This window comes from Triticum urartu, chromosome 5 (genome assembly GCF_003073215.2).
Source record: "Triticum urartu cultivar G1812 chromosome 5, Tu2.1, whole genome shotgun sequence".
In the NCBI taxonomy this organism is placed as follows: domain Eukaryota; kingdom Viridiplantae; phylum Streptophyta; class Magnoliopsida; order Poales; family Poaceae; genus Triticum; species Triticum urartu.
In genome coordinates, this window is record NC_053026.1 from 428,779,748 (window position 1) to 428,787,730 (window position 7,983).

At 43.8% G+C, this 7,983-nt stretch overlaps 1 long non-coding RNA gene across 1 annotated transcript; it reads right to left on the reverse strand.

Moving 5' to 3' along the window:
- Positions 1 to 5,583: 5,583 nt before the first annotated feature.
- On the reverse strand, positions 5,584 to 6,551 carry LOC125556144. The gene is made up of 2 exons (XR_007305019.1): positions 6,351 to 6,551; positions 5,584 to 5,870 (listed from the first exon to the last, which is right to left on the reverse strand). It is a non-coding gene; the product is annotated as an uncharacterized LOC125556144 (long non-coding RNA).
- Positions 6,552 to 7,983: the final 1,432 nt, after the last annotated feature.

Genomic DNA, 7,983 nt, shown 5'->3' on the forward strand with positions numbered 1-7,983 from the left:
TTTTTTTGAACACCCAATTTTAAATTCCTGGATCCGCCACTATACATCGTGCCTTCATGGTTGATTGCTTGACGTAGGGTCCAAGTCCTCTGGATCATGTTCGTTCCAAAAATCACGTTCCCGAAGATTTTATTCCGTTTGGACTCCGTTTGATATTCTTTTTCCATGAAACCCTAAAATAGGCAAAAAGCAGCAAGTCTGGGTTGGGCCTCCGGTTAATAGATTAGTCCCAAAAATAATATAAAAGTGTATAATAAATCCCAATAATGTCCAAAACAAGATATACTATAGCATGGAACAATAAAAAATTATAGATATGTTGGAGACGTATCAAGCATCCCCAAGCTTAATTCATGCTCGTCCTCGAGTAGGTAAATGATAAAAACAGAATTTTTGATGTGGAATACTACTTGGCATAATTTCAATGTAATTCTCTTAATTGTGGTATGAATATTTAGATCTGAAAGATTCAAGACAAAAGTTTAATATTGACATAGAAATAATAATACTTCAAGCATACTAACTAAGCAATTATGTCTCTTCAAAATAACATGGCTAAAGAAAGTAATCCCTACAAAATCATATAGTCTGGCTATGCTCCATCTTCACCACACAAAGTATTCAAATCATGCACAACCCTAATGACAAGCCAAGCAATTGTTTCATACTTTTGGTGTTCTCAAACTTTTTCAATCTTCACGCAATACATGAGCATGAGCCATGGACATAGCACTATAGGTGGAATAGAATGGTGGTTGTGGAGAAGACAAAAAGGGAGAAGATAGTCTCACATCAACTAGGTGTATCAACGGGCTATGGAGATGCCCATTAATAGATATCAATGTGAGTGAGTAGGGATTGCCATGCAACGGATGCACTAGAGCTATAAGTGTATGAAAGCTCAACAAAAGAAACTAAGTGGGTGTGCATCCAACTTGCTTGCTCACTGTCGGTGTCAAAACCGGCGGATCTCGGGTAGGGGGTCCCGAACTGTGCGTCTAAGGCGGATGGTAACAGGAGGTAGGGGACACGATGTTTTACCCAGGTTCGGTCCCTCTTGATGGAGGTAAAACCCTACGTCCTGCTTGATTATTCTTGATAATATGAGTAGTACAAGAGTTGATCTACCACGAGATCGGAGAGGCTAAACCCTAGAAGCTAGCCTATGGTATGATTGTATGTTGTCCTATGGACTAAAACCCTCTGGTTTATATAGACACCGAAGGGGGCTAGGGTTACACAGAGTCGGTTATAAGGAAGGAGATCTACATATCCGTATTGCCAAGCTTGCCTTCCATGCCAAGGAGAGTCCCATCCAGACACGGGACGAAGTCTTCAATCTTGTATCTTCATAGTCCAACAGTCCAGCCAAAGGATATAATCCGGCTGTCCGGATATCCCCTAATCCAGGACTCCCTCAGTAGCCCCTGAACCAGGCTTCAATGACGATAAGTCTGACGCGTAGATTGTCTTCGGCATTACAAGGCGGGTTCCTCCTCCGAATTCTTCATAGAAGATCTTGAACACGAGGATCGTGTCTGGCTCTGCAAAATAAGTTCCACATACCACCATAGAGGGAATAATATTTACACAAATATAATCTGCTGACGTACCCCATAGTGTGACATCACACCACAGCCAGGTCTTTATTCGAATCGTTTTTCATAACCTATCTCAGCGTGTTTCGCGAGGTCGTTTCCTTGACACGTCTTGTCGAAGAAGAGATCGTGTCCCATTATTACGGGATTCCCATCAATACGGACGTGGGTAACCCAACCGTGCCATTAATTACGGCGCTTGGGGGATAAGGGAGTTTTACCAGGCTGGTGGGGGCGCATAGTTTCGTCCGCCCTTATAAAGGGACAAGGTTTCACCTTTTTCTACCCACGCCTTCTTCCTCCTTGCTCATCCATTCTCGCGCACTCGAGCTCTAGCGCCCAAGTCCACATCCTTCTCCTCAACTCTCTCCAAACATGTCCGGAGCGGGAGGCAAGTGGATGGCCTCCTCTGTCACGGAGGGACACATCAAAAAGCTACGTGGAGCCGGATACTTAGCCGCGGATATCGCGCACCGGCTGCCAGTCACGGGGCAGATCGTGCCTACCCCGGAACCTCACGAAAGGGTGGGTTTCCTTCCCCACTTCGTCCGCGGACTGGGGTTTCCCCTCCATCCATTCGTCCGCGGCCTTATGTTCTATTATGGGCTAGACTTTCCTGATCTGGCCCCGAATTTCATCCTCAACATCTCGGTGTTCATCGTCGTGTGCGAGGCTTTCCTCCGCATCCAGCCCCACTTCGTCCTATGGCCGAAGACCTTCAATATCAAGCCGAAGGTAGTAGGCGGCCAATAAGCGGAATGCGGCGGAGCCATGGTGGGCAAAATGCCCAACGTTACATGGCTCGAGGGCTCCTTCATGGAGACCATAAAGGGGTGGCAATCGGGGTGGTTCTATATCACCGAGCCGCGTGACACCAACTAGGTGGCGGCCCCCGAGTTTCGATCCGGAATCCCCACGCGTCTCACTTCCTGGAAGGAGAAGGGCCTGTCCTGGGGCTCATCGGTGGAGCTGGACGGACTCCAGAAGTGTATCCGGAATGTGATAAGCAAGAAAATTAAGCTTGTCAACATAGTCCAGGTCATGCTCTTCCACCGGATCCTCCCGTGTCAACAACGGGCTTTCAATTTATGGGAGTTCGACCCGGCCCAGCACCAGACTCTACACGAGCTCTTCGACACAACGCATAAGGACGTCTGGAAGGTGTTGTTCAAGGGCGCCGGGGTCCCCCCTTCTCTTACCGAGGACCGCGGGCTAAGCGCGAAGCGCCCTGCGAATCCGGTAAGTTCTGTGCATAGGGTATTTATTTCCCATAGCTTAACCATGTGCGGGGTCTGAGCTCCCATGCCTTTGACAGGACTGGGTGGAGACATCGGAGCAGATTAACTGTCCGGCCCCTCTGCCCGGAGATCCCGCAGACGCTCTCCTGACGGAGATGCGGACTCCGGCTCCTTATGAGGTGCCGGAGAAGACCAAGAAGAAAGCCAAGGGAACCCGAAAGAGTTCCCGGCGCCAGGTGGTATCAGACACATCGTCCGATAACTCCAAGGCGCACTCCTCCCATGAAAACGAGGAGAAGGAAGACGAAGATTCTCCCCCTCCAGCCGGGGGAGACAAGAAAAGGAAGGCCACCCCAACCAAGGAGGCCGAAGGGTCCAAGAAGGGAAGGACTCTCCTTCTGGACTGTTCCACCACCGCCGCCGACGGCGAAGACGAGTGGCTGCTCAGGGCCAAGCCCCTGGCGAAGTCGTAAGTATTCGGATACCAGAGTAACTCATAGCATACTTTTGTTGCACTGATTCTCCTATCGTCGAATATGATTATGCAGCCCGCCCCAAGCCCGTATCGACGTATCATCGTCGGACGGTTCCTTGGACTCGTCGGACATGAATAGTGATACACCTCCAACCGCCTCCTCTCCTTGCCCTACGGACAATGCCGAGGTATTGTCTCAAGGGGCACCGAGCCGGGGGGAGACAGTCCCGGAGGCGCCTCAAGGCGACCTTCCGGACTCCAGGAGCAAAGGGAGCAAGGCTCCCAGGGGCTCCAAGTTTGGCCCTCAGCCGGACACCGTGCCGGAACCTCCAGTGGTTCCGGACTCGGGCAGGCGGCCCTCTTCCAAGAGGGGCAAGCCGTCCGTGCCGGTGAGCTCTGTCCATCCAGAGGCACCGGACGAACTGCTGGGAGCGCTTCACGACGCTTCCATCGACGAAGAGCATCGCACTATTATGAGTGCGGTGATCAGGAAGGTTCAGTCCGCCAAGAGCAGACTGACTAAAGCCTGTGCCAGCCTTCTAACAGGCTTTGAGGTAAGTATTTAAAATATAGGAAAAATATTACCGCATAGACAGTAGCCCCTGATGCTCTGTTTGGTGTTCACAAAGAAAAGCCGAATAGAGGATCAAATAATATCTGCAGGAGTCTAATATAAGTATGTCTATATGCGTATGCAGGCTTCGCTGCTGACCTCTGTCGCACTTACTGCGGAGGTCGCCGCACTGAAGCAGAACCTCGAGCGGTCCGAGAAAGAGCTCGGCCTTGCCAAGAGGCAGCTCGAATATATATACTTGAACTGAAGAATTCAAGCGGTTGAATTGATGAAATTTGAGCGGTTGAACTGATGCTTTCTGTTGCTGTTAAAAATCGTCTTCTTTAGTTCAAATTTTTTTGTAATTTTTTTGTCGAAACAGGACATGTAATATATCGTTGGAAAGCTCTTGGCATCCACATTAAAATCTTCTAATTTGTTTTTGCAAAAAAATTATGATTTAAGAGCAGTTTTGAAAAAAACGTGTTTTTCAAAACCGAAAACGCGAATCGTATTTTGGACTTAATTTTCAAACGGTTGGTCGGAATTGAGCAAATAAGATGGTGTTGGAAAGCTTGTGAAAATCCGCATCTTCCATATATCTATTTTTGTCTAATTCTATATGATTTAAAAGTAATTTGAAAAACGGTAAAATTCTGGGCGAAACATATTTTCGTGATTTTTTGCAAACGGTTTGTCGGATTGACACAAATGATATGGCGTTGGAAAGCTACGGAAAATGCGCAACTTTTTCATATTGAAATGTTTTTCCAATTCCTTACGGTTTAAAAACGAATTCGAATACGGTCAAATTTAATTTCAAACACATTTTTTTAAAGTTGGTCGAAATGAGGCAAATAATATACTGTTAGAAAGATATCGAAAATACGAAACTTAGTCATATTGAACAATTTCTCAAATTCACAACCGTTGGAGAGTAATTTGGATTACGGTGAGACCCATCGTGCTGTTTTTCCGTCATAAAAAACAGAGTACTTGTACTGATCTACGTGTGTGTTTGTACTGATGTATTCTTCGGAGAGTAATTTTGAAAGGTTCCAAAAAAAGAGTACTTGAACTGATGTCCATATGGTTTTGTACTGAGCGTGTTTCCCGTCTGAAAAATAGAGTACTCGTATTGATATATGTGTGTATTTGTACTAAAGTTTATTTTGTTTTTTTATATGGTTCTTGTAATTTTACGGTATCATAGTCCCCAAACTTGCATGGTTTATATCGTTGAACTGAATGATATTTTTTAAATTGAATTGATATTTTTGCAATGATGTTTTGGACTTCTCTCATTCTACGACTAGAACTTTTAACATTTGGATTTTCATGGGTTTATTGAACTTCCTCGATTTTTTGCATTCAATCCCTTTTGGAACATAGGACACGTCATTGTTTGCACTTCACACTTCCACATTTCTATTGTTGGAAACGGTTTTTTCTTTCTTGTTTTTAATTCAAACTAATCATTGTTTCTAGTTCGAGCTGATCGTTTATTTTAAATTCAAAATGTTCATTTTTTAATTTAGTCATTTTTAATTCAAACTGATCATTGTTTTTAATTTGATCTGATCACTCTTTTTAATGCAAACTGATTTTTAATTCAAACTGAGCATTATTTCTAAGGTTTGCAAATTATAAGGTGGACTTCTCTAGGCCTTTTGGCTAGTGAACTTTCTTCTATAATCTTAAGAACTGATACAATAGATACGTTTGAATTGTTGCTTACAGAAAATGGGCCACTCTTGCTTTACAAAGTGTTACGAAGAGTACTACAAAGATGACTATAAGATTTGTGAATTTAAGGCTGTACATAAGTTGTACTGATCCACATGGACAGATTTGCTACGTACAGCTTATGGAATTATACAATATACAATAATTTTCAGCTTTTTATGCCATAACTACACATCAACAAGTCTAGCAGCGCCACCTCTCAACATAGTCTCCTTTGCGCTAGCTGTTACCGGTCTTGTTCCTTGGAATAGGCTCAGTTCCTATAAGATCAAAAGGGCAGGCATGAGAGAGAGAGAGAGATAAATGGAACCAAACCAAGCACACACTTTCGTATATGCAACTGCAGGAACAATGACAATGACATCAAGTAAGCGCCTGCATCACATAATCAAACAACTAGTAATTACAAGAACCTTCCCTATAAGAAGACTTAAGAGAAAAAAGGAAATGGAGACATCGAGTAACAATAACAAAAACAAGACATCATATAATCATGTTTGCCTGAACTAATTGTATAAATAGACTAATCAGACTGAACTGGACTAATATCAAAAGGTTGCATGAACTAGAGAGCATAGATGGACTAGAGGCTAATAGGAGCTCGTATCGATCACATAATAAACGTCTACACTTAGTGTACGATTTACTTGTACAACCATGGGAGTATACTATGTTCACATCTTTTTCTGCCGACTTCTTGCTATGTTTGAACGTTTTGTTTTGATGGAAGGGCGTGTCACCTGGAACATCTTCTCGCTGCCTTCTCTTCCTGCAAAATAATTTTAGCACTACTTGCTGACCTAACACAACACAACATCAGCAGCAATCGCCCTGAGTAGTCCACCCTCTACATCTTCCCCTTCTACTTTTGAAACAAGAAAAAACAATGCACATATGACACTCTCAGGACCTCCTCCTCCTCTTCTTCTTGTCCTCGGAATTTTCGCCTGCGTTCTTGAGATGTAATGGAACACAACACCATCAGCCATCACAATGGATCACATCATATAAAAACAAATCGAATTTTAGCAACCATAGTGGGTGGAGGATGAGTAGACGAGCAAGGTGGCTAGGGTGTTTACCATGATGATGAGGACGATGGCGAAGTTGGTGAAGAGGGTGAGCGCGTGCTTGATGTAGTCCATGACGCTGCGGTGCGCCCTCTCGATGGTCTCATGTGGGGGCATACACCATGTTGAACTTGTTGAGTTCTGATTTTTGAACCTTCCCAGTAGTAATACATGTACTGAGCGGTACAAGAATGTTGAGCAGCTGACCTACAGAAACAAAAACACTCCTGGAGTGCACACGCAAAATCATTTACAAAAAATAGTGGCAGCAAGAAGCAATAAGCAGCCACACATACACGTGTTTTTAAGAGTGAAACAACAGAGAGGGAAAGGTGTATGCGACATGAACTTCATCCTGTTTTTATGCTGAGCACATCCACGGTGCATCCTATTTCATGTTATCCAAGTGAAAGTACGGTGCTCATTCTGAAGCATAACCACAAGCACTTGCTTCTGTTATATGAACATGGAAACACAAAGGAAATCGGACTCACCATCGAAAGTAGATGAACTGAAAAGCATACAAAAGATGAACTTGTGCATCTTGTTTTTGCTGCAACCTGTAAAAATGGAAACAAATGAGAGATGGGGTTTTCTCAAGGAGAAATTACTGGGGTCTAGTGTTTGAACTTTTAAATGTTCGTTCTACCAAAAATAGAGAATCAGAGCATGCCTCGACCAGATCGATGACTTCCTCGGCTCTGCGGGGCGCCTCTCATACACCACGAGGGCAACACATACACACACCAACTGACCAGAATACACAACACGGACGGCTAGATACACAAACTGCTAAGAACACATGTCTTCTCAACTATGAACTAATAAGGATACACAACACGGCCGGCTAGCTACGAACTTCTTGAAGAACTCCCCTAACACAAGTTTTAGGTTCTTTTTTATGATTTTTCATGTTCACGTTCTTTTCTGAACTCCCTGTGTTCTCGACTATGAACTCCCTGATTTTAGCAAATAATGAATAATTGTTTTTTAAACACACCAAAAGTTGAATGGATCAGTACATGCTAAACAATGTCAATTTTTAGAGCGAGGTCGCCGACTGGAGGTGCGGTACTAGGAGTACTGCCGGTTAGGGCAGACGGAAATTATGGAACAAGTATTATCTGCCAGCAAAATGGAGCGTCTCCTTTTACTTTTGTTCCACTAATAACTCTCCTTTTCTTTTATATTTTTTCCTCAAACTTCCACCGGTGAACCATGGACTTATCTGCTTTTATAATTTGAAATTTTTCAGAATAATTTGAGTAAAGAAAAGTAGAGCAGTATGATTGAAAGGTCTAAA